We start from the raw sequence: 21,784 nt of genomic DNA, 5'->3' as shown, positions 1-21,784 counted from the left end.
TAGAAGGGACAGGATGATAGGACATCTGATAAGACACGAGGGAATGACTTCCATGGTACTAGAGAGAGCTGTAGAGGGCAAAAACTGTAGAGGAAGACAGAGATTGGAATACGTCCAGCAAATAATTGAGGACGTAGGTTGCAAGTGCTACTATGAGATGAAGAGGTTAGCACAGGAAAGGAATTCGTGGCGGGCCGCATCAAACCAGTCAGTAGACTGATGACAAAAAAAAAAAAAAAAGATTTTTGGTAAAACTGTTTGAGTTGCTCTTTCATTTGACATATCAAAATGGTTCAAATGGCTCTGAGCACTATGGGACTTAACATCTGAGGTCATCAGTCCCCTAGAACCCAGAACTACTTAAACCTAACTAACCTAAGGACATCACACACATCTATGCCCGAGGCAGGATTCGAACCTGCGACCGTAGCGGTCACGTGGTTCGAGACTGAGCTCCTAGAACCGCACGGCCACACCGCCGGCCATTTGAGATATCATTTATAACTGTAAGTTTGATATAATAAACATTATAAAGCGTTAAAACCTCGATATTCATTTATGAACACCCTGTACTTACGAGCTATGGGCATCACCCACAGAAAGTATACAGGTAAACGTTCATTTGAGAGACACCTTTTTCCATTACCCATTTCACTATGGCGGATATTTCCTCCAAATTTTGTCGCAGTTGGTACGGGCTGTTGAACAAAGGTATACGCTGAAAAACATCCTTTAACAAATTTGCAGTGGATATCCAGTCGTACACACAAAATAATATTAAAGTATTTACAAATATTTCCATTTCTGGTGTCAGGGACTGTGAGACAGCATCGTTGCCGCCCACTATGTACCGTGAGATCGATGCTACCCGCGGCTCATCGTGCAGTTGCAGTGTGTCTCGCGCAGTGACAGTGCACGCGGTGTATGCAGATGGGGGCTCCAGCGCGGTCTCACCACTGTGCTCTGCGAACCACCAGCCTCCCGCTGTCCGGCCCGTGCGTGCCGGCGCGCACCGTATTGATCTGCGTGGCCGCGCACCGCCGAGCCACGCTCCTGCTCCTCTAGCACTGCGTGTCCCGTCCTGGCTGACACACACACACACACACACACACACATACACAGTTGCCATCCGCCCGTAACGGCCGCCTGTCCAGATCCTATCGGGACGCTGCTCTCCACTACGACAGTCGCCGGGAGCCCTCCACCCCCGACCCCCCCCCCCCAACCCCTCTCTCTCTTTCTCTCTCTCTCGCTCCCACTCCTCCCTTCATTGTCAGAGTATTTGCTCGCGGACCCGAAGCGTTTTCGGGCTATTTTCTGCGAATCTCCGGCGACGGCCTGGGGTGTGCTCGCGTCTCTCGTGGAGTCCTCTCCGACGGAACACGTGCCTGTCTGCGTTACGAAGTAAGCCGGCGCGAGCCGGCATAAAGGACGACGCCGAACAGTAAAATATACCTACGCTACTGTTCGTTTCGTGAATAAAACGCTTGTGAAACTTTCGCTGCCTCAAATCTCGAGCCCTCGTCAATTTCTTTCTGCTGTGCGATGGAAATATTTTCACTTTTCTTAAAGCCACTTTCACACGAATTCATTTAAATATTTTTCTTAATTCTTCATCAAAAAAATCTGTACAATTTTTCTAGAAAGACTGGTACCGTCAGTTGGATCCATTTTTGTACGTGGGATAACGTTGCCTTCTTTTGAAAACGATTATGTCTGGCGTTATGCCAAGTTACTGAACCATTAGAGACACCTCTGTTTGTATTCTACGCAGAAGACATTTATCAGCAGTCACATTACAACTGAAGCACTCCAAGCCATGGACCGAGACCTGTACTTGAGTGCTCAAGCAAGGTCAAACAACAAAGAAGGGGGTCCCAAGTAATTAAATACATACAGGGTGTTACAAAAAGGTACGGCCAAACTTTCAGGAAACATTTCTCACACACAAATAAAGAAAATATGTTATGTGGACATGTGTCCGGAAACGCTTACATTCCATGTTAGAGCTCATTTTATTACTTCTCTTCAAATCACATTAATCATGGAATGGAAACACACAGCAACAGAACGTACCAGCGTGACTTGAAGCACTTTGTTACAGGAATTGTTCAAAATGTCCTCCGTTAGCGAGGATACATGCATCCACCCTCCGTCGCATGGAATCCCTGATGCGCTGATGCAGCCCTATATATATATATATATATATTCCTACGGAATACTGACTTTCTTTACAAAAACCAGTTTCGATACACTTTGCTACCATCTTCAGGTTTTCAAGAAATATTGCTATAAAACGTACTCATTTTGAGTTGGAACGTCGCGTTAGTGGCTAAGATGTAGGAAACTTGGCGCGATGTTCCAACTCATAATGAACTTGTTTTGCAACAAAATTTTTTGAAGACTTGAAGTTGACAGTGTGCCAACGGCCTTGCCGCAATGGTAATACCGGTTCCCGTCAGATCACCGAAGTTAAGCGCTGTCGGGCTGGGCTAGCACTTGGATGGGTGACCATCCGATCTGCCGAGCGCTGTTGGCAAGCGGGGCGCACTCAGCCCTTGTGAGGGAAACCGAGGAACTGCTTGACTGAGAAGTAGCGGACCCGGTCTTGGAAACTGACATACGGCCGGGAGAGCGGTGTACTGACCAGATGCCCCTACATATCCGTATCCAGTGACGCCTGTGGGCTGAGGATGACACGGCGGCCAATGAGTACCGTTGAGCCTTCATGGCCTGTTCAAGGGGAGTTTAGTTTTGGTTTCAGAAATTGACAGTAAAGCCTCTCGAAATAAACTGTTGTAAATAAAGAAATATTTATGCGATCTTGGCTTTAGAAAGTTTTTACCAAGTGAAACAGATCGCGCTCCTTCTGATCTCCCAACATGAGAAAACTCAATCAGACTGGCCTCCTCGTTGCGATTAACGCTCTCACGCATTTCGTTTCTTGAAATTCAATTTATTTTCGATGTCTGTTTACCTTTACATGCAGATTTCTCCCACAAACAGTAATCGGTGAGCAAACATACTATCATAGTCAGGTTGGGTACATGCTGAGGAACAGTATCTCGGAAGAAAGTTGTGAAGGTACTACCTTGGATGTTGTTTCCATGTATTCACTTAATTTCACACGATTGGGCAATTTCAGCCCTAGAGACCAGCAGCAGCCATCGCAGTTTTCCTAAATCATTAATCAGATACGTTGTATTGCGACATGTTGGCACCCACAGCACTTGAGAACGGAGCGTAAGGCCGAAATTGGAAAAATCATGTGGAGTTAAGTAATCTGAACACGTGTAAACAAACAGCAGAGGAGAAACCTTAACGATTTCTTTCAACAAATATGGATTTGGTACCCCACACGAAGAAATGGTTTTAGTATCCTGTAATCTGATCCTTCACACAATCATGAGAGAAAGTAATTTCTCTAAAATGGCGACAACTGTTAGAAACGCTGGAAATTTGAACGGCTCCTTCTACTTAAAAGGTGTGTCTGAGAGAATCAAAATGTCATCGGCAAGCCACAAAGATTTTTATTTCTTCTCTCTGAACTGTAATTCCTCCTTGCTTTCCTTCACAGCTTACTCAACGTCTAGATTGAATAACATCGTGGGTAGGCTTAAAGCTTGTCTCACTCCTTCGCAACTGATGCCTCCCTTCCTCGACCTTACATTCTTATAACTTAAGTCTGGTGTCTGTGCAAACTGTCGATAACCTTTCATTTTATGTATTTAAAAATGCCGAAATCCTATCTTCTGAGATAAGTTCTAGGAACAGTACTGCCTGGTGTGTTCGTACATTTCTGCGAAACGCAGCCGGCCGGAGTGGCCGTGCGGTTCTAGGCGCTACAGTTTGGAACCGAGCGACCGCTACGGTCGCAGGTTCGAATCCTGCCTCGGGCATGGATGTGTGTGATGTCCTTAGGTTAGTTAGGTTAAATTAGTTCTAAGTTAAGGGCGACTGATGACCTCAGAAGTTAAGTCGCATAGTGCTCAGAGCCATTTGAACCATTTTTTGCGAAACCCAAACCGATCTCCCCCGAAAGCTGCCCTTTTCCGTTTTTGCCATTCTTCTGTAAATAATTTTTTTCGATTTTTTGCAACCGTGACTTACCAAGCCAACAGTTCGATAATATTCACATTTATCGGTACCGACTTGCTGGAATTTTTATTACATACATACTTCTCGAAGTCTGAAGATATTTCGCCTCTTTCATATGTCTTACACACCAGCTTGAATAATTCTGTTAAACCTGGTTTCCACAAGGATCTTAAATAATTCTGAGGAAATATCACCTACTTCAGTGGCCACGTGGCGACTTACGTATTTCAGTGCTTTGTCAAATTCTCCCTGCAGTATCCTCGCCTTCATTTACTTCCTCTGCCGATTCTATAATGCCATCTTCATTTCCTTCAGATTGTCCACCTGTGTATTCCCTCAACTTGCACCTTTCAGCTTTCCATTCTCTGTTGAGTACTGCCCTGCCATTTGAATTCCTCACGCTCACACTAGTACCCCTTTTTATTTTTTCTGTTGGCGGCATCGTCCTTTACCCTAGTCAAGCATGCCTCCATAGCCGTGCGTTTGTCATCTAGCTACAAACACTTAGGAATTTTACATTTTCTTTCAGTCTCATTTTTAGATGTCTGCATTCCCTTTTGCCTAGTTCCTTTGCTTCTCTTTTTTATTTTCTCAGTAGCTACGAACCCGGCATTGCCCCGGGATTCATTTTGTAAATTTTCTACCAGAAATGAACATAAGAAAAAATTTTCGTGCGTTCGCGAATACACTTTTGAGATAGTGAAACAATCATACAATGAAATATGCACAACATAGAAATGTAAAAGTACAGTATCCAAATTAAAAAAACATTATCCTGGACAGTTTATGTACGCTGGGCGCAGCTCTGCCTCCGCGTCTACAACGCGATTGTGTAAACGTCTCTATGGTAACGCCTCCTCACAGCTCTACAGACGGCTATGCTTTTCGCCTATAGCCGTTTGCGCTTCGCAGTTGAAAGCCGTTAAAAACGCTGCCAGATATCAGGGATTTGCTTAGGCTGACTCGCTTATAGGATTGTCTTATTGCCGGCCGGTGTGGCCGTGCGGTTAAAGGCGCTTCAGTCTGGAACCGCGTGACCGCTACGGTCGCAGGTTCGAATCCTGCCTCGGGCATGGATGTGTGTGATGTCCTTAGGTTAGTTAGGTTTAATTAGTTCTAAGTTCTAGGGGACTGATGACCTCAGAAGTTAAGTCGCATGGTGCTCAGAGCCATTTGAACCATTTTGATTGTCTTATTGGTAAAGAATAAATGTATTAAAACTTGATGCAGGATTGGCAATTTTTCACACATCTCAGTGTATATGATGACATCTGCTGAACTGTGATGGGTATGTGGCTGTTACCACCACAGCAATTGTTGCCTGGCAGTACGGGATATGTGTACTATGTTTAGCGGAAATCGGTCTTGTGGTTTAGGAGAAGATGTGGAAACATACATGCACAGTTTTATAACATATATGAATTTCGTCAGTAAAATTCGGTATCCAAATATTACTATTGGGCACTGTCTCTTTGTCTATTTGAATGCTGCTTTTACTATTTCATCACTCAAAACTATCCGATCGGCTTGTATTGTATACCTTTCCTCTATTTCAGTCAATCGTTGCCTAACGCTCCCTCTGAAATTCTAAACAACTGCTAGTTCTTTCAGTTTATCCAGATCCCATCTCCTTAATTTCCTACCTTTCTAAAGTTTTTCAGTTTTAATCAGCAGTTCACAACCAATAAATCATGATCAGAGGTCGCATCTGCCCTTGGTAATGTTTTGCAATTTAAAATTTGGTTTTGAACTAGAACTGCTTCATTGTATTAGACCTCGCATTAGATAAATAACAGTAAATGACGTAGGTTGTTGAATTTTGGCTTTATTATTTATACGCCCTTTGCCTTGAATTGTGAAATTTATTGAAATTATGAAATTTCAACAGTAAGTGCTTAGTAAAGCTTAGAGTATTGAAAGGTCGAAACACTACAAGCCAACGTCCGTAGCCTACTCCTCGCGTATAAATCTCGCAAATTGCGATGACAGCAAAGTGAGAATTATTTCATCTCAATCGGAGATTTATAGGAAGTCGATCTTCTCGCTTACGATTCGAAAATTAAACTAAGTTCGGGAAACGACCGTGGTACAAGAGTTAACCTCCACCATACACATCGTAAAGTTCCTTACAAAGTATACACTTAAAAGTGGTATACCAGTATGTGATACGAGTGAGGGACTATGCATTAAAATTAGACCGCAGTTTTGAGGAAGATAGACAAAGTCATTGGTTGGAACCACCTGGTATCGAACAAGCAGTGTTCGGAATTGCTAGGCAGGAACATCAACCCTACGCTGCTACAATGTCTCTTCCAGTGACTTAAACATGAAGATTCAAGTAGACAAGGGCGAAGCGATAGCAGTCATTCTCTTCATAACCGTATTAATCTCAGCAATGAAAGTTGGTAAAACTGACTTTGGAAGGATAACAGAATCCCCGTTTGTAAAAGAAAAGAAGACAGCCTCCTCAACAGATACGATCTCAGCCAAAGTCGAACAATAACTTGCAGAAAAACATAGAAAAAGCCCTCGACAGACAGCGGACACAATTACCATGCGGAGATGGCTGCTCAGATACAGCTAACAGCAGCTATGTTGCCATCAGTCTACGAAAAGCTGATTTTCGATCTGAAGAGGTCTCGAGCATAAAACTATAAACGCAGTTTCCTTACTCCATTGCCGGCCGTGGTGGCCGAGCGGTTCTAGGCGCTTCAGTCCGGAACCGCGCGACTGCTACGGTCGCAGGTTCAAATTCTGCCGCAGGCATGTATGTGTGCGATGTCCTTAGGTTAGTCAGGTTTAAGTAGTTCTAAGTTCTAGAGGACTGATGACCTCAGATGTTTAAGTCCCATAGTGCTCAGAGCCATTTGAACCTTACTCCATTACGAGCATCGAGTATTTGCTAACATCCGCAAGTTTCTCAAAGTTCGGATAGAAACTACGAAATTAATATTAAATTCTTTGAAGGTAGCTAGTGAGTTCATCTGCTTTTATCTTTATGGCAGCCTCCTCACTCGATAGAATAATGGCTAAAGACGTCAATAATTTCGTAAACTCCACGCCACGAAGGAACAACCTACGATAGCAACATTTTGTAACATTACACCGTCTAATTCTCAGAAGAATTTTATGGAGATTCATTGAAGCCGCGAAGGCCTACTAACTTGCAAATTTTTAATGGTAGGTTACGTGGCGAACCTCAGCCTAGTCTTCGCCCACAATTGTAGTTGCGGACAAGCGTACTTTTAAATCGTGATGTTCCAGCTAGAAGATATTTCACCGAGAAGATATCATTCCGAAACAACCCATGAAGCCAAAATGAAACAGTGTGGACGCTGGATATGCTACGATGAACCTTTACTGATACCCTTCAATTACGGAGCGAGACTTACACGACTTCTAGCTTTTGTTACCTTGTCCGTTTACTCCTTACGCAATCTATAGCATTGTGTTAATGGAGTATTTTCGCAGAGTATCTCATTCCTTGAATCCATTTCGATTCAAACTGAACTTGGTCTAAATCTGGTAGTTACTAAGAAAGGAGCGAGTCGTTGACTTTCTCCTCGGTAGCGTCTTGGTGAGTGGCGATATTTTAGTGCACAGTTTACACTGCCTGAATCCTTCCCATACACCTTCCTAATGCTAGTACCTACACAATAACTAATTTATCCGTTTTTTAAAAATAAGCTGCCGGCCGGAGTGGCCGTGCGGTTCTCGGCGCTACAGTCTGGACCCGAGCGACCGCTACGGTCGCAGGTTCGAATCCTGCCTCGGGCATGGATGTGTGTGTTGTCCTTAGGTTAGTTAGGTTTAATTAGTTCTAAGTTCTAGGCGGCTGATGACCTCAGAAGTTAAGTCGCATAGTGCTCAGAGCCATTTTTAAAAATAAGCTACAAACAATAATATTACCTTACTGGCTGCAGAACGACTCTTCAATAGTTGATACAAGCCTTCCTGCTGCTAGCATTCCGACACAAGGGGGAGACGCGTGGTGTCTCAGAGGGCGCTCCGTGTCGCTTGTGCTGTCACTCATCAGGTAATAAAGTTTCGGGATCCATTACCTCCACAGGCGCCTAATGGCCCCTCCGGTAAACAAAAACTGAATACGCCGGAGGAGTCAGAAAAAAGAAACGCCTCCTTAATGGCATTACCGTAACAAATAAAGAGGATAACGAGTCGGGCGCGCCCTAATAGCATAATGGGGAGAAGCTTTTATCCCGCAACTGTACCGAAGCGCCGTCACGGCTCCGGAACGTTGACGTAGTCACGGAACACAACATGTACCTCTGCAGGCTCAAAAGTCAGCGATTTTTAAATGAAACAGTGAAATATTTTCTCTAAAATCCTTTCTGTTTCTCAATGTAGTCTCCCTTTTTCCGGATTTCTTCTTGAATCCTTCCCAAAAATACTTTAAGATCTGCAGAACATAAGCTTGATTCAACCAACATTGTTTCGTTCGACGTGATGTTCCTCCCCCCTAACCATTATTCCGGTCTTGAAAGTAGAACTTGAAAGCGTCCTCTCTATCTTTGACTGAAATGAGTACAGAGAATACGTGAATTCAGTAAAATCCCTGAAAATGTGCCCCATTTAAATATTTACGCAAAAATAGTTACTAATTCTATCCGACCACGGCTTAGTAATAAAAATAAAGAGTAGGATATGACTTCGTTGCGCAACAGGAAAAGAAAACGGGACATGACTCTAAGAATCTTTCTTTCTTTCGCTTACGCCTTAGTCCCACAGCAATCGCAGGGTCGGCGCGGTTAGAACGGATTTAGCAAGGTTAGTTTTAGGGGTGGCCGGATGCACTTCCTGCCGCCACCCTGTACCCCCAGGGATGGAATCAGTGTACCCCAGCTGTCTGCATCTAGTGTAAATCGTGAAATAGTGCGAACGTGTTTCAAATGTCTGCGACGCGTGTAACTGAGACGGAACGTGGGGACCAGCCCGGTGTTCACCTAGCGGGATGTGGAAAACCGCCTAAAAAGCACATCCAGGCTGGCCGGCACACCGGCCCTCGTCGGTAATCCGCCGGGCGGATTCGATCTGGGGCCGGCGCGCCTACCCGAGTCCAGGGAGCAGCGCATTAGCTCTCTCGGCTACCCCGGAGGGTGGGACTTGACTCTAAGATCTCGACTATAAATGATTCTGACTGAGAAATGTAGACGTGAACACTCTTGCAGACAGATCACGTGCAGTGAGGCTGTACAACACCACACTGTAGCTCTAATGTATATCGGAAAAAAACGGGAATTAAATAACAATTACGTCGAATATTGTCTTGAACACTATGATGTCTCGTAGTCTTGACAGTGCTGACTCATCACACAAGCTGTAAAGGAATGAAAAAAATTGAAACATCCCTGCTGACAGAGAATTCGCTGTCAAGTTCGTATTCAGATCAAGTACAGTCATAACAATGAATAAAGGAAACGTTTGCTACGCAAATATTGTGCTAATTTCACAAGTGAATGGGGGAGGAAAATAAATCAAAGATGTTTTAGTGGAATTCTGGATTGTTAATAGGCAGATCACTGATAAATGACAAACAATGAATTTATAAAACTTCCTGGCAGATTAAAACTGTGTGCCCGACCGAGACTCGAAGGTAGGAGACGAGGTACTGGCAGAAGTAAAGCTGTGAGTACCGGGCGTGAGTCGTGCTTCGGTAGCTCAGTTGGTAGAGCACTTGCCCGCGAAAGGCAAAGGTCCCGAGTTCGAGTCTCGGTCGGGCACACAGTTTTAATCTGCCAGGAAGTTTCATATCAGCGCACACTCCGCTGCAGAGTGAAAATCTCATTCTGGAATGAATTTATACTTGTCCTACGACGGTTTACGAGGTGTAAAAAGCTCAGAACAAAAGAAAACTCCATACAAATCGGAATACACTCTAAGGGAGGTCTCCACACACGTCTTCGCTGATCATTGAGGCTTAGTTCGAAACGAGACTCATCACTGAAGACAATCCTACTCCTGTCCATGAGATTCCAGGCCGAAGACGTGACTGGAGACGCCCCAAACGGCGGTGGGATACTAACCTGCCTGTCTCCCTCCATGCGACCCGATAACCAGAACTGGTGGTCTGGGGTGACGTTTCCATTCATAGCAGGACCGCTTTGGTTGACATCCGCGGCATCCTTACAGCACAGCGGCACATCGACCATATTCTGCACCTCGTTTTGTTGCCCTTCAAGAGAAGCCATCCCGGGCTTAGCTTTCAGCAGGAGTATGCCCGCTCGCACACGTGATGGTTTTTAAGGCTTTTCTTCATGCTTGTCAATCCCTACCTTGCCCAGCAAGGTCGTCGGATCTCTTCCCAATTGAGCACCTTTGGAGAACTATGGGCAGGGTCCTCCAACCAACTCGGGCCTTTGACGATCTACTGCTCCAATTGGACAGCATTTGACACGACATACCGCGGGATGACCTCCGGCAACACTATCAATCAATGACGCACAGAATGACTACTTCCGTAAGGGTCAGAGGTGGATCAACGTGTTATTGGCTTGCTCAATTTTTGAAGCTCTTTCTCTTGAATAAATCATTCAATTTTTCTGAAATCGTAATCACTTGTTTGTCTGTACATTTCCATCACATCCACCAATTCCTTTCGTATTCGGATAACTCCTTCCTGGTGTCTGTTTTTTTTCTTGTAGTGTATTTTAAGCAATATTAAATCAGTGGAAGTGTAACAAAATAAGTAGGCTAACCTCACTGATACAGGTGAAATACCGATACTATACCGTGAGCGTGGAACAAGATCAGTCTCTTTGAAAAACGGAAGTTAAATATGAACACAAGGCCTACCATCTATAGAATTGAGAGCCTTGCAAGTTAAATATTATGTCAAGCAGCTAGGGCATGCCGTGCTCTATTGCAAACTACAACTGGAGAATGGCCATCGGAACGTAACCTCGGCTCAAATACACATCGTCCATAAGTCGACAAGAGCCAATAAGCAGTAAGCACCAGTCATCCGTAGCAAGACGGAAATAGAATGAAATAAATTTTCGTCTCCTATTGAACGGCGCACGCTAACACGCAACTCTGCCCACGCTGGCCTCCAAAATATCACCTTGCACCCTACGTTCACTTTATCAGCCATACATTGTGGTACACTTAGCAATCAAGAAGGTAAAGAACGACTTTGTAACGCTTAATCACTCAAAACTCGCATAAAGCGAATAATTTGAAAAGTGACTCTCTGATGAGCATCTTTCAAAGTAAACACAAGGGGCCAAATCTGCAAAATATGTATAACGAATGACTTTTGGTTTTCTCTTCGTCGGATTTTTTCTCTCCTTCCTACCCAACAAAGAGAAATAATAGATGCTTCTCATCATTTTTACCTTCCCCATACAGTCAAGAAGCGCCACATTTATTAATAAAATAAATCAGTCTGGCACATGTCCTTGATAACAGTACACTTTTCGAATCATGCCTTACAAAAGATAGCTTAATAATTTTTTAATTATTATATTTCATATACCATGTTTTGTGTCTTACCATTTTCATACTCAAACTTATGACTTCGGAAATAGAGTTCAGTGTCAGTATGCACTAAACCATATGCCAAAACAAAATGTCAACTCAACATTGAACGTGATACAGATTTACAGATTTGCGTTCGGTAATCCAGATTTGGGTTTGCACTGCTTTTATTATACGCAAAACAAATGACAATTTATTGCTCATTCTTGTGCAATGTAAGCTTTAAGACTCTGATGACGTTATTGAACAGGACTTAAAACTACTGTTACTTCCGTTTCGAAATGCGCAACCAGTGCAGGAAAATAACCACATGACTACGTATTTTTTCAACTGCGGACAGTGGCAGAATGCTTGTTGCCTGTAACTATCTACCCAAATGTTAGCGTAAAAATTGGAGAAGCTGACATTAAAAGTTAAAAGCTTTTTACAATGCAATACATCGTTGCAAATTTTATTAGTCATTTTTAAGTTGTGTCCTCCTGTGAGTAACGCAACATTCATGGTACAAAGTGCGTTCCAGTCCATTTGGGACTGATTGTGTGAAATTCCGAACTCGTGGCGGGTTGCGGCGCTACAATCCTTGAAGTTCCAGCAACAATCGTGTAAAAGGGCAAAGCGCTAGCATCACTGTAGCAGGCCTCTGACCGTGAATGTAACTACAAGACATACTCGTCGGAAAATGACAGTGGCGAGGCAACATGAAATTGTGTGTTAAGTTTTGTGTTTGTGCTCGACAGTTCGTCAAATTAGACTCCAATAGCAAGAGGCAGGTTCTTGGTCGCTGTTCCACGACAATGCCCCATCCCACAAAACGAAGATCGTGCACGAGTTTTTGGCCAGCAAACGGACCACAGTCGTGGATCACGCGTTATGTTGGCTGGATTTGGCCCCAGCCGGCTTCTAGTTGTTCGCCAAATCGAAGTCGGCAATGGAAGGGCACCGCTATGTCGGAATTGAGGACAGCCAAGAAAATTATACTTCAGTACTAGATGCAATTCCAAAAAAGGGCTACAGTTCATTTTCAAAACACTTTTAAAACGTTCTCAGCTGTGTATTGATTCAGGGGGAGACTATTTTGAATAAATACAGTGATTCGGTAAACAATTTCCATGACTTCTATTTTCGATAGCTACAGTCCTGACTGAACTAGGACACGGTGTATTTTTTGCTTATTGGCTCAGTGTACACTGGGACATTAATTTCCATTCTTAGATTTGGCGATCATTTCGCCTATCAAACGACGATATGATCAAGTGTTAAACTGCTTCTGCTGCATCTAAAGACATAAACTACTTCATGCAGAGAACGATTTTCAATAAATTTAATACATCTGCTGTGAGTAACAGAAACACCAAAAATGTTTTTTTTATTCCTCACAGTATCAGACAAGACGTATTGTGCCCTTTTCATCCATAATAAGAAAAGTTTTACAACTCCAACAATGTTAGTTATTTTAATTATTGTATTTATGTGCATACAATCCTTCTGGAATAATCATAGTGTCATCTGGATTAAGTTCCTCATCACTTCAATAGTGTTGTCCACTAAAAGAATCTTTCAATTTGGGGAATAAGTGATAATCACTTGGAGCTATGTCCAGACTGTATGGCGAATGTTGAAACATTTCTCTCTGAAACCACTGAAGCGAGTCCTATGTCACTTCCACTGCATGCGGACGTGCATTCCCGTGAAGGATTGTGACTCCACTGGTTAACATTCCTCACGCCAGTACCAAAGTTCAAATGCGTCAACGTGCTGCTAGTCTCTGGCCTTGAGAGTTCGTAACGTGTAACCATAAATGAAGACGGAAAATATGATTGTCTGGACAAGCCAGACCTTGGTGCAGTTCATTATCACTCTGTTCAACCACATCTTGGTGAGCTCCTTCAGAGCCGTTCAGCCTCGCGTTATCCGTCTTGCTACCTCATCTGTTGATCTATGATAGGTGAAAGAACAGACTTCCAGTTTCTTTAATCGGCCTGAGAGTTGGATCTGTGCTCCTCGATCAGTTATCATGAGTTTGGACTCGTTGGGATTGCTGTCTAATCCATATGATACACTAATGTCACTTATCATTGATAGCAGATTAACAAGTTCATCTCCGCTGTAGGGTAAAAGCTTGGTGACGTCAGCAAATCAGAGGTTGCTAATAGTTCTACTACCAACCGAGATGCTAACAATCAAGAGCATTCTTAATAAAATGTTCTGAATAGATGTTATACAGTTGCGGTGGGGGAATAGGACACAACGCTGCCTGTCACCTTCTGGTACACTGAAGCAATCAGACATGGCAGCACTTGTCTTCACATCTGCGAGGTGTTTGTTGTATAGTCTTCTGATCAGTGCTATTAAGTGTGCTGCGACACACAACTTCTGTCAGTACCTGCCACAACTTTTCCCAGACAACACAGTCAAAAGGCTTTCCTGTAGTCAAGGAAGCAGATTAAAGCAGGAGTAGAGAACTCTCGCGACTTCTCAGTTATTTGTCGAATGTTGAGGATCTGTTCATGCGTTTTTTTATTTGCTTCAATAAAACCTTTTCTGTAGGTAGGCGAGAAATTAAATTTATAATCTGACAAAATTAACGACGTGGGCTTTTTGGTTAGATAGTACCCGCATGCCAGGTTTTCCTTCTTTTTTTCTTTTTTTCTTTTTTTTTAATGCAAATTATCTGACAGTTGATTGGTAGTAAGTCGTATCCGGGCCCACATGAAAATTCCATCTTCCTCCTTTTTCCGTGCTGTTTTTTCTTTGTCTCTTTGTCTCATAGTTGGTGTTTTATGTACTTGCAGTTGTCAAACGATTTATCAGTCTGATGCGATGTTCAGATTTCGCCTTTGGTGAGATGTGGCCACGTATTTGATTGTGTGCCTTCAACCATTGACCATATGTGTTAAGAATATTCATGTTCATTGGAGACCATTACCTTTGACATTTCACAGTATAGTACTTTAGCCAAGACTGTTAGTGACTGATCTGCACGGTACGAGTATAATATTCCGCATATCCCCTCCACCATTCCTTAAGTCGTAATTACTTCCCTATTGACATATTAATTATTTTCCCGTTTTCTGCTGCACATTGGTTTTATTAGTTCGTTATTTACATACGACGATTCTCATTTCGGAAGTTTGGCGTTTTCAAGCAATCATGGAATATACGATATATAGTTTTTTCGTATAACATTTTCAAGATAAAAGTTAGATGGCTTACATCTATTTTGGTACGTATTTATATTTTAAAGTCACACATTATAGTGTCTTGGAGCATCTGTTGAGATTGATCAGTTTCCATGATGTTGAAGCTTGTCCGAACATTATGTGAAGGGCCTATTTCAATAGTGGTACACGTCCATTTTTGTGCATTCTGAGATATAGAGTCCTAAAGTTGAATGAGCGCTGAAAAATCTGTAGCTGAGATACCAGAAGTATTCAAGTACATATACTTGAATATTTCTGGTATCTCAACTGCAGATTTATATATATACTTGTATATTTGAATATATACTTGAATATTTCTGGTATCTCAACAGCAGATTTTTCAGCACAAATTTAACTTTAGGACTCTGTATCTCAGAATGAACAAAAATGGACTTGTACCACTATTGAAATAAGCCCTTCATGTATTGTGTGCACTTTTTTGCACTTACGTTCCTTTGACAGCACAGTCCACTCTACTGACACGTACACGTTTACAGTGAATTTAAAATTCATGTTCGCGAAGTCTCAGTGGTAACAGCTACGTACAAAGATCGTATTACTCTATGCTTTCGTGTACTAAGTAGATACATAATTGGTGTTGAGAGCTCTAATGTTTTTCTTTTTTTATGAAGCGCTGAAAATGATCCTCTCATTTTTACGAAGTCAATAAAGTTTTCTAAATATTGCATGTTCTTTACTTCTGTATGTTGATTAACAATTTTGTCTGGAAATTAGAGTACTTCCAAAATATTCATTATGGTTCCCTTAGATATACAGTGCAGAATTTTCATGGCATTTTCTATTTGTTCTGCTTTATGCGTCAGTGCCGAGTGGTATGTTCGTAATGCGTTTGATCATTGATTTGAAGAAAATAAGTTTATATGACAAGTTTGTTTGTGTGGCCATCCTCCGCAGCAAGTATATAAGTACTTGTTTTGTAAATAAAACTGCCTTTTCCTGCTGCTAGTTACTTTATTTATCCCACACGCGTTTCGCCTTCTCCTGTTCTAAGGCATCAGAAGTGGGATCTATAGCGATACAGTTTTGTTAGTTATAGATTATCAAACAGTTCACTTTGCGATTTTCGGTAAAAAAAAGTAACTACTTACGATTTGCTGATCTGCATTTCCTCACATCTAGTCTGGAGGTCGCACTAGCACTTTTATCACTGCCATACAATTACATCTTTGTGTTCTCGCCTTCCACACACTGTTCACCATGTTTCTCACTCTTTTTTGTGGTGGACCATTGTTGTGGAAGGCGAGAACACAAAGATGTGATTGTATGGCAGTGATAAAAGTGCTAGTGCGACCTCCAGACCAGATGTGAGGAAACGCAGATCAGCAAATCGTAAGTAATTTCTTTTTTTTGCAGAAAATCTCGAAGTTAACTATTTGATAATCTATAACTAACGAAACTGTATCGTTATAGGTCCCACTGACGATGTCTTAGAATAGGAGAAAGCGAAACGCGTATGGGATAAATAAAGTAACTACCAGCAGGAAAAGGCAGTTTTATTTACCAAACAAGTTTATGTGAATTTGGGATACAGTTATGATTGTTAATAATGACATCTGTCGTCGTAGTTTCGTACACACCTCAAAATTATGGCGTTGTCGTTATTACTTACTGTTAGGCTCAGAAAGCCGATTGACTTAATTGTTTCTTATCTTGAGCTCTTGACAATTTTTCAACGTTTTTTTGAACTTAGCATTAAATCTGTTATCTGGGTTGTGCTATATAGTTGTGACATTGTTATTTTTCAAGAAGTCAGCACTTTCCTACATAATTTTCGTGTTTCATACCAACCACAGTATTACCCTTATCTGATTTCACTTTTAGTGCATTACGTGTCCTCAACTTATTATTTATATTTTTAAGAGTATTGTATTCATTGCGTGCAGCTCCTTTGAAGCATTTTCTTTATTGAATTTCTCGTGTCTACGAGTTTTGCTATTTTTATTGTCAGTTCATTCTGTTCTCATATCGATAATTTTGTCATATCTTTTGAAATTACTTCCCTTTTGTAGTACATCAAGCCTACGAGTTGCAGAGGAGGTCTATAGAAAGATTCCACTACCCAAATTATTGGTGATACACGCTATTAATTCCTTTAAGGGTTTTTCAGTAACATTGATCTCTGAAGCACATTAGTAATAGACTTCATATACTGGTAAAAGTAGTCTATTTTTAGTAAGGTAGTGTAATTCAGTTACAGTATCTAGTTTTTTACGAGTTTCAGAGAAACAAATTAACTAAACATACTGCACTCACTTCATTCAGTAATCCGAAAAATTTCGTTGTGCTGTGTTAAAACGAGTCATTTCTCGAGGTTTAGAAAGACAGTAGTACTATCGAACTGTGCACAGTATAAGTGACCTTTCATATGACCAGTTTCTTATGAAAAATGTACTGCGACGGGACATAGTGGCTGCAGTCATTAGTTTTATTATTTAATAGTGGTACCCATGAAAGTAGTGATGCTACCGGGTACGTGTTACACAGTAGAGATCTCAAACTAGTCACCATTAGTGTGGAATTCGTGAACTCCTCCCATTTCACTGGGAAAGAACTCTCAAAAGAAAGAGACAAACATCTTCATCTTCTCTTTGAAGGAAATCCATCTTCTCCAACTAAAATGAAACCTCTCACTCGCAAGGAGACAGTGCTGAAATGAATCTCCGCCGTGACAGATTAAAACTTACTTTGTGTCGTAGCGGAACTCATCCAAAATCCCTGACACAAGGACACCGCTTTTACGAGTGGACAAGTCGTTGGAGACGGAGCTATATTTTCTAATTAAGGCTCCGATGTGCTTATCATTTCATGATCAACAAGATTTTTTACTAGTGTATTTAAAGGCAAACACAGGGTTTCTGGAATCTAGATAGAACTTCCATGTTTTAACCTAGTGAGTTATAAATGCAACTGGAGAACTTCAAAAGGGTGCGATGTGCTTCCTTCAAAGGCATTCGTTGACTGTTGAAAACAGAAGTAAAGTGACTTAACGCTAGAAAGAGCTTAGAGTGAAATTTTTCGCTAAGGTAACCAGGCAATTTGCTATAACTGGTAGTCAACGGCCATACTAAAGTTTCACCTCAGCGACCGAGTACACATTGTACAGTGGCGCTGGAACTATGTTAATGAAGCCAAGTGTTGACTTACGAGCGAGGACAATCTGTACATAGGAAGATACCTTTTGCTTCCATTGGGTCACTGGTTGATGATAAGCAGTGTTCACGACGATTTATGGTGGTAGTTGCATGAGATTTACTCGCGAACGTTTCAAGATGCTTTTCCATGGTATTGGCCTCACGTCTCATCCTAATGAGTGCATTGTTGTGAGAGCTAGTGTAGCTGCACTGTTTCTTGCCCACTTCCACACAAATTACATTATGAGGACGTAATTACATTGTTTATCTGGTATTACATAACAGTTTTGTTCTTTTTTTTTCAAGAAATATCAGATGTTAAAAAATATCTCATTTTATTAACGAATGCCACTGCCTCAGCAGATAAATAAACACACGATGCTAAAAAGAACGCTGCTCTTTGTGTGCCCCGAATCTTCAGAATGGTCGTTTCAGCATTATGAACTAATTACGATGCAGTAGTAGTCACTCTACTGGGACTCTTTGATAGTGTCCAAATAGTGTGAAAACAACAACAAAAATTATCACATGTAGGAAAACATTTATGGAGCAATTTCAGAACAGAAGCAGATAGACCGTTCCCACGGCTTCATGGACAGCAATCAGCTCTAAAATTTTAAATTTCAGATTGCCCTCTACACTTGTAATTTTTGGGTAGGGTCATAATTTGAGCATAGAAGAACATCTGTGGAGTCTAGCAGAGTAAGAGAAATATTCTGCTCCAATAAAGATCTGCATCTACTTGGCCTTGTTACTAGAACACAATATGGGCAAAGCTAAAGTTCTTGTTCCTGTATCACTGCGGCAGACAGTTTTGATTTATAAAGGTTCACGACGTCATTTCTTGGTTGTTATTCCCATTATCTGTCTTCCTTTGCCGTCGTCATAAAATTGAGAAATTCCTAAATCTGTTGTAATCTCCTTGTCGTTATTCTATCGGTTGTTTTCCTTCAACTGTCCATGAAAAACAGGTTTATACTTCAGACTTCGATAGCAGGATTACAGAACGTTCTAACGACAGGTTACGTGGATGAGCGACTGATTAACTTGTCTCCCGAAAAGAGTTTCCCTTGGCTACGAGCTGAATACAGATTCCCTCGAGGAAGGACTCTCTTTCTGATAGGTCTGGATTACAACGGGAACGTCACAATCATCAGTCGTTACACGCATCTTATTCGTATGTTTTGAGATGCCAGCCTTAACTGTGAGATTTAGTTCCTTTACTTTCAGTTTTTGATCTGTTAAAGTTCAGTGCTGCGTTCTCTTCTCGTGCCATCGTTCTTTACTAGAACTGCGTTTTACTTCATTACTACAATTATCAGTGGCATTTACTCCATACTTCGTTCAAAACTTTTTACTTCCTATCCACAATCTGCAACAGGATGATCTTGGGGTGGATCTACATCGATGAGAGAATGACTATTCTCCAAGGCAAGCTAACTGCCAAGAAAGCACGTTTACTCGCTATAATTTACAACTGTCAGCAGAGTACCGCGCTCCTGTTTAGGCCTACATAACAGTTCAGCCGTAAAAGCGATAGCCCTGTTATTCTCATCATTGGCCGTAATGTATTTGACATGCTGCTTAAAACGTACCTCAATCAGTGGCAGCTTCCTTTCGCACTCCCTTATCGAAAGTTGCACAGCAAACACCGTATATCAAATGTATGCGCCAGAATTTCTCCTGCTCTGTCATCGCAGTTATTATGCGATATGCACATGGCGAAGTAAAGTATTACTTGATACCTCACGAACTAGGTGTTCTCGAAATTTAAAGAGCAGTATTTTCCTATTAACCTCTGTGTAAACTTCCTCAGTATTAACCGTGTATCATCTTCACACACGTAGAACTTATAATGAAATTCTGAATTCCACTCGAAGAAGATATTGAACTTAAAGTTTATATCAAGAGAAATAAAGGGATTATAATTGTTTTTAACATTTTATTTAAACTTATCAATTTCCATCGGGTTGCAGCTGCTTCGTGCGTGATTGTTTGACCTCAGTTGAACCTGCACGATGCTATCAGCATGCAGAGAAAAACCACTTGAATCAAAGAGAGTGATAAAATAATCAAGATCTTCATAGCTCTACAGTTACTTCCGTATCATATCCTCACGAATATAATCGGATCGTTAACATCACTAACTGAAATATTAACTGAAGCAACACAAGTTTATTGAAAACTTGAAAAAACGTGAAGATGAGTAATTAGCGCTAGCGAGTAACATCGCTCTGAGCAGTAATCTATATGAGATTAACCAGTAGCTTTTCTTTACGGATACAGTACAACTGTGAACGGGAGAACTTACAAAGATTATCAGTTTCTTTTCTAACGCAGTTGCGATTGTTGCTCAAATAGCCACGACAGCAGCGACGCTAATCGTCGAGAGGACGAACTTCATTCACATTTCATCGCTGGAAAACGACGTCACGAACATTGCGAATGTTGTAATCGCACCTATGTAACGGTCGCTATTGACGAGTCGCCATAGCAACCAGCGTAAATCTAATATCATATTCAAGCAGTAAAAGACAGACTCTGTATAGAAATGGAGATTTTAATCGTTTGTAAGTAGAACCATGGTGTTATTTTGCTAATTCCTTTTTATTTTTGTTTGTGATAGATCAGTGTAAAGCGAAATATTAAGGAATAGTAATATGACATTGTCTTCAGTGATTTAATACTGACACGTTGAATCCAGGAATTGATTCAGAAGCTAATTATTCATTTGACAGTAATTACATTTTCATCCGTTTGAGTTTCATGATGATATCAGTGAAATGAATGAATAACTGTAAATTTTAAGATCGTTCACTTCAACAATAACCATCTCATGCATTTTTTTTTCTATTGCAGCTTGCAGTGACCAAGCAGGAAGCCTTCAAAACCAGTGACAAACCGTCAAACCAACACTGACTTTCTGGTCTTCCTACGCTAGTCTCGGAACTACCATGGCCGATGTTGAAGGTATGTTGTATCAACTGTTACAATCAACAGTGCTAACGTGAATTTGGACACATCAAAACTTGAGGGGAAAAAAGAAAAAGACATTACGACTTATGTATGTTAAAACCTGACGAGGTTCATGAAGATCAGAAATTTGATTCCAATGTTCCTCTGAAAAATCTCAGGCTTTGACTTTTTGATTTATATACTCAAATATTAAAAATTAAAGTTCACTTCATTAACGAATACATTGCCAAGAGATATCAGTATAGCACGATTCATGCGTAAGGTTGACTGTACCGGTATAATTACTTCAATGAAATTTAAAGTTTTATAGTTTAACTATACCCCTTAATGAAAACAGAATTATGTCAAATTCATATTATTTGCCCCAACTTAATATCATAGTATTGTATATTGTTGCTAACACGCGTTTTTCTAAGGTCTCTTTGGCTGGATTATATTCCGTAGTTACATCAAAAACAGTTGAATTCGAGACCCAGAAAGTAGCTCACGTACGTCAGCCGTAGCACTCGTTAACGTAACCCTTTAGTCCAACCAGTTTCCTTATACGCAGCCTTACATTTAAAGAATTATAGAATGTGGTTGTTTTCACATATGTCGTGTGATTATTGTGTTAACTCCAGTTCTCTTGCCATGAGAATACAGGTCCTAACGCTCTAAGGTTCAGCTCGACATTCATTGTTTACGGTTTAACTTAGGTTCTGCCTCTAGTTATTTAGTTTCACTGATACCACTCCCTCCGATGCGACAGCACTTGTATGCTAGCAAGTTTACTGTGCAGTGCAAGCATATGCAACAGAAAACATAATATTCGAATACTGACAAAAAGATATACAAGAATAACACAATAAATAATGGCAAACATGT

The 21,784-nt window shown here is 41.2% G+C and overlaps 1 protein-coding gene and 1 pseudogene across 1 annotated transcript in view; both read left to right on the top strand.

The window, feature by feature from the left end:
• LOC126482883 (mucin-19) overlaps window positions 1-21,784 on the top strand; it is a 781,435-nt gene that overhangs the window by 400,772 nt on the left and 358,879 nt on the right. The window contains exon 3 of the mRNA XM_050106575.1: window positions 20,804-20,914. The gene's annotated coding sequence lies outside the window, so the exon portion shown is untranslated. The remainder of the gene's footprint in view (window positions 1-20,803; window positions 20,915-21,784) is intronic.
• On the top strand, window positions 2,422-2,539 carry LOC126427410 (5S ribosomal RNA; annotated as a pseudogene).

This window comes from Schistocerca serialis, chromosome 1 (genome assembly GCF_023864345.2).
Source record: "Schistocerca serialis cubense isolate TAMUIC-IGC-003099 chromosome 1, iqSchSeri2.2, whole genome shotgun sequence".
NCBI classification, from domain to species: Eukaryota; Metazoa; Arthropoda; class Insecta; order Orthoptera; family Acrididae; genus Schistocerca; species Schistocerca serialis.
The sequence above is the reverse complement of the archived record's forward strand: the minus strand, read 5'-3'. Positions and strand labels throughout refer to the sequence as shown.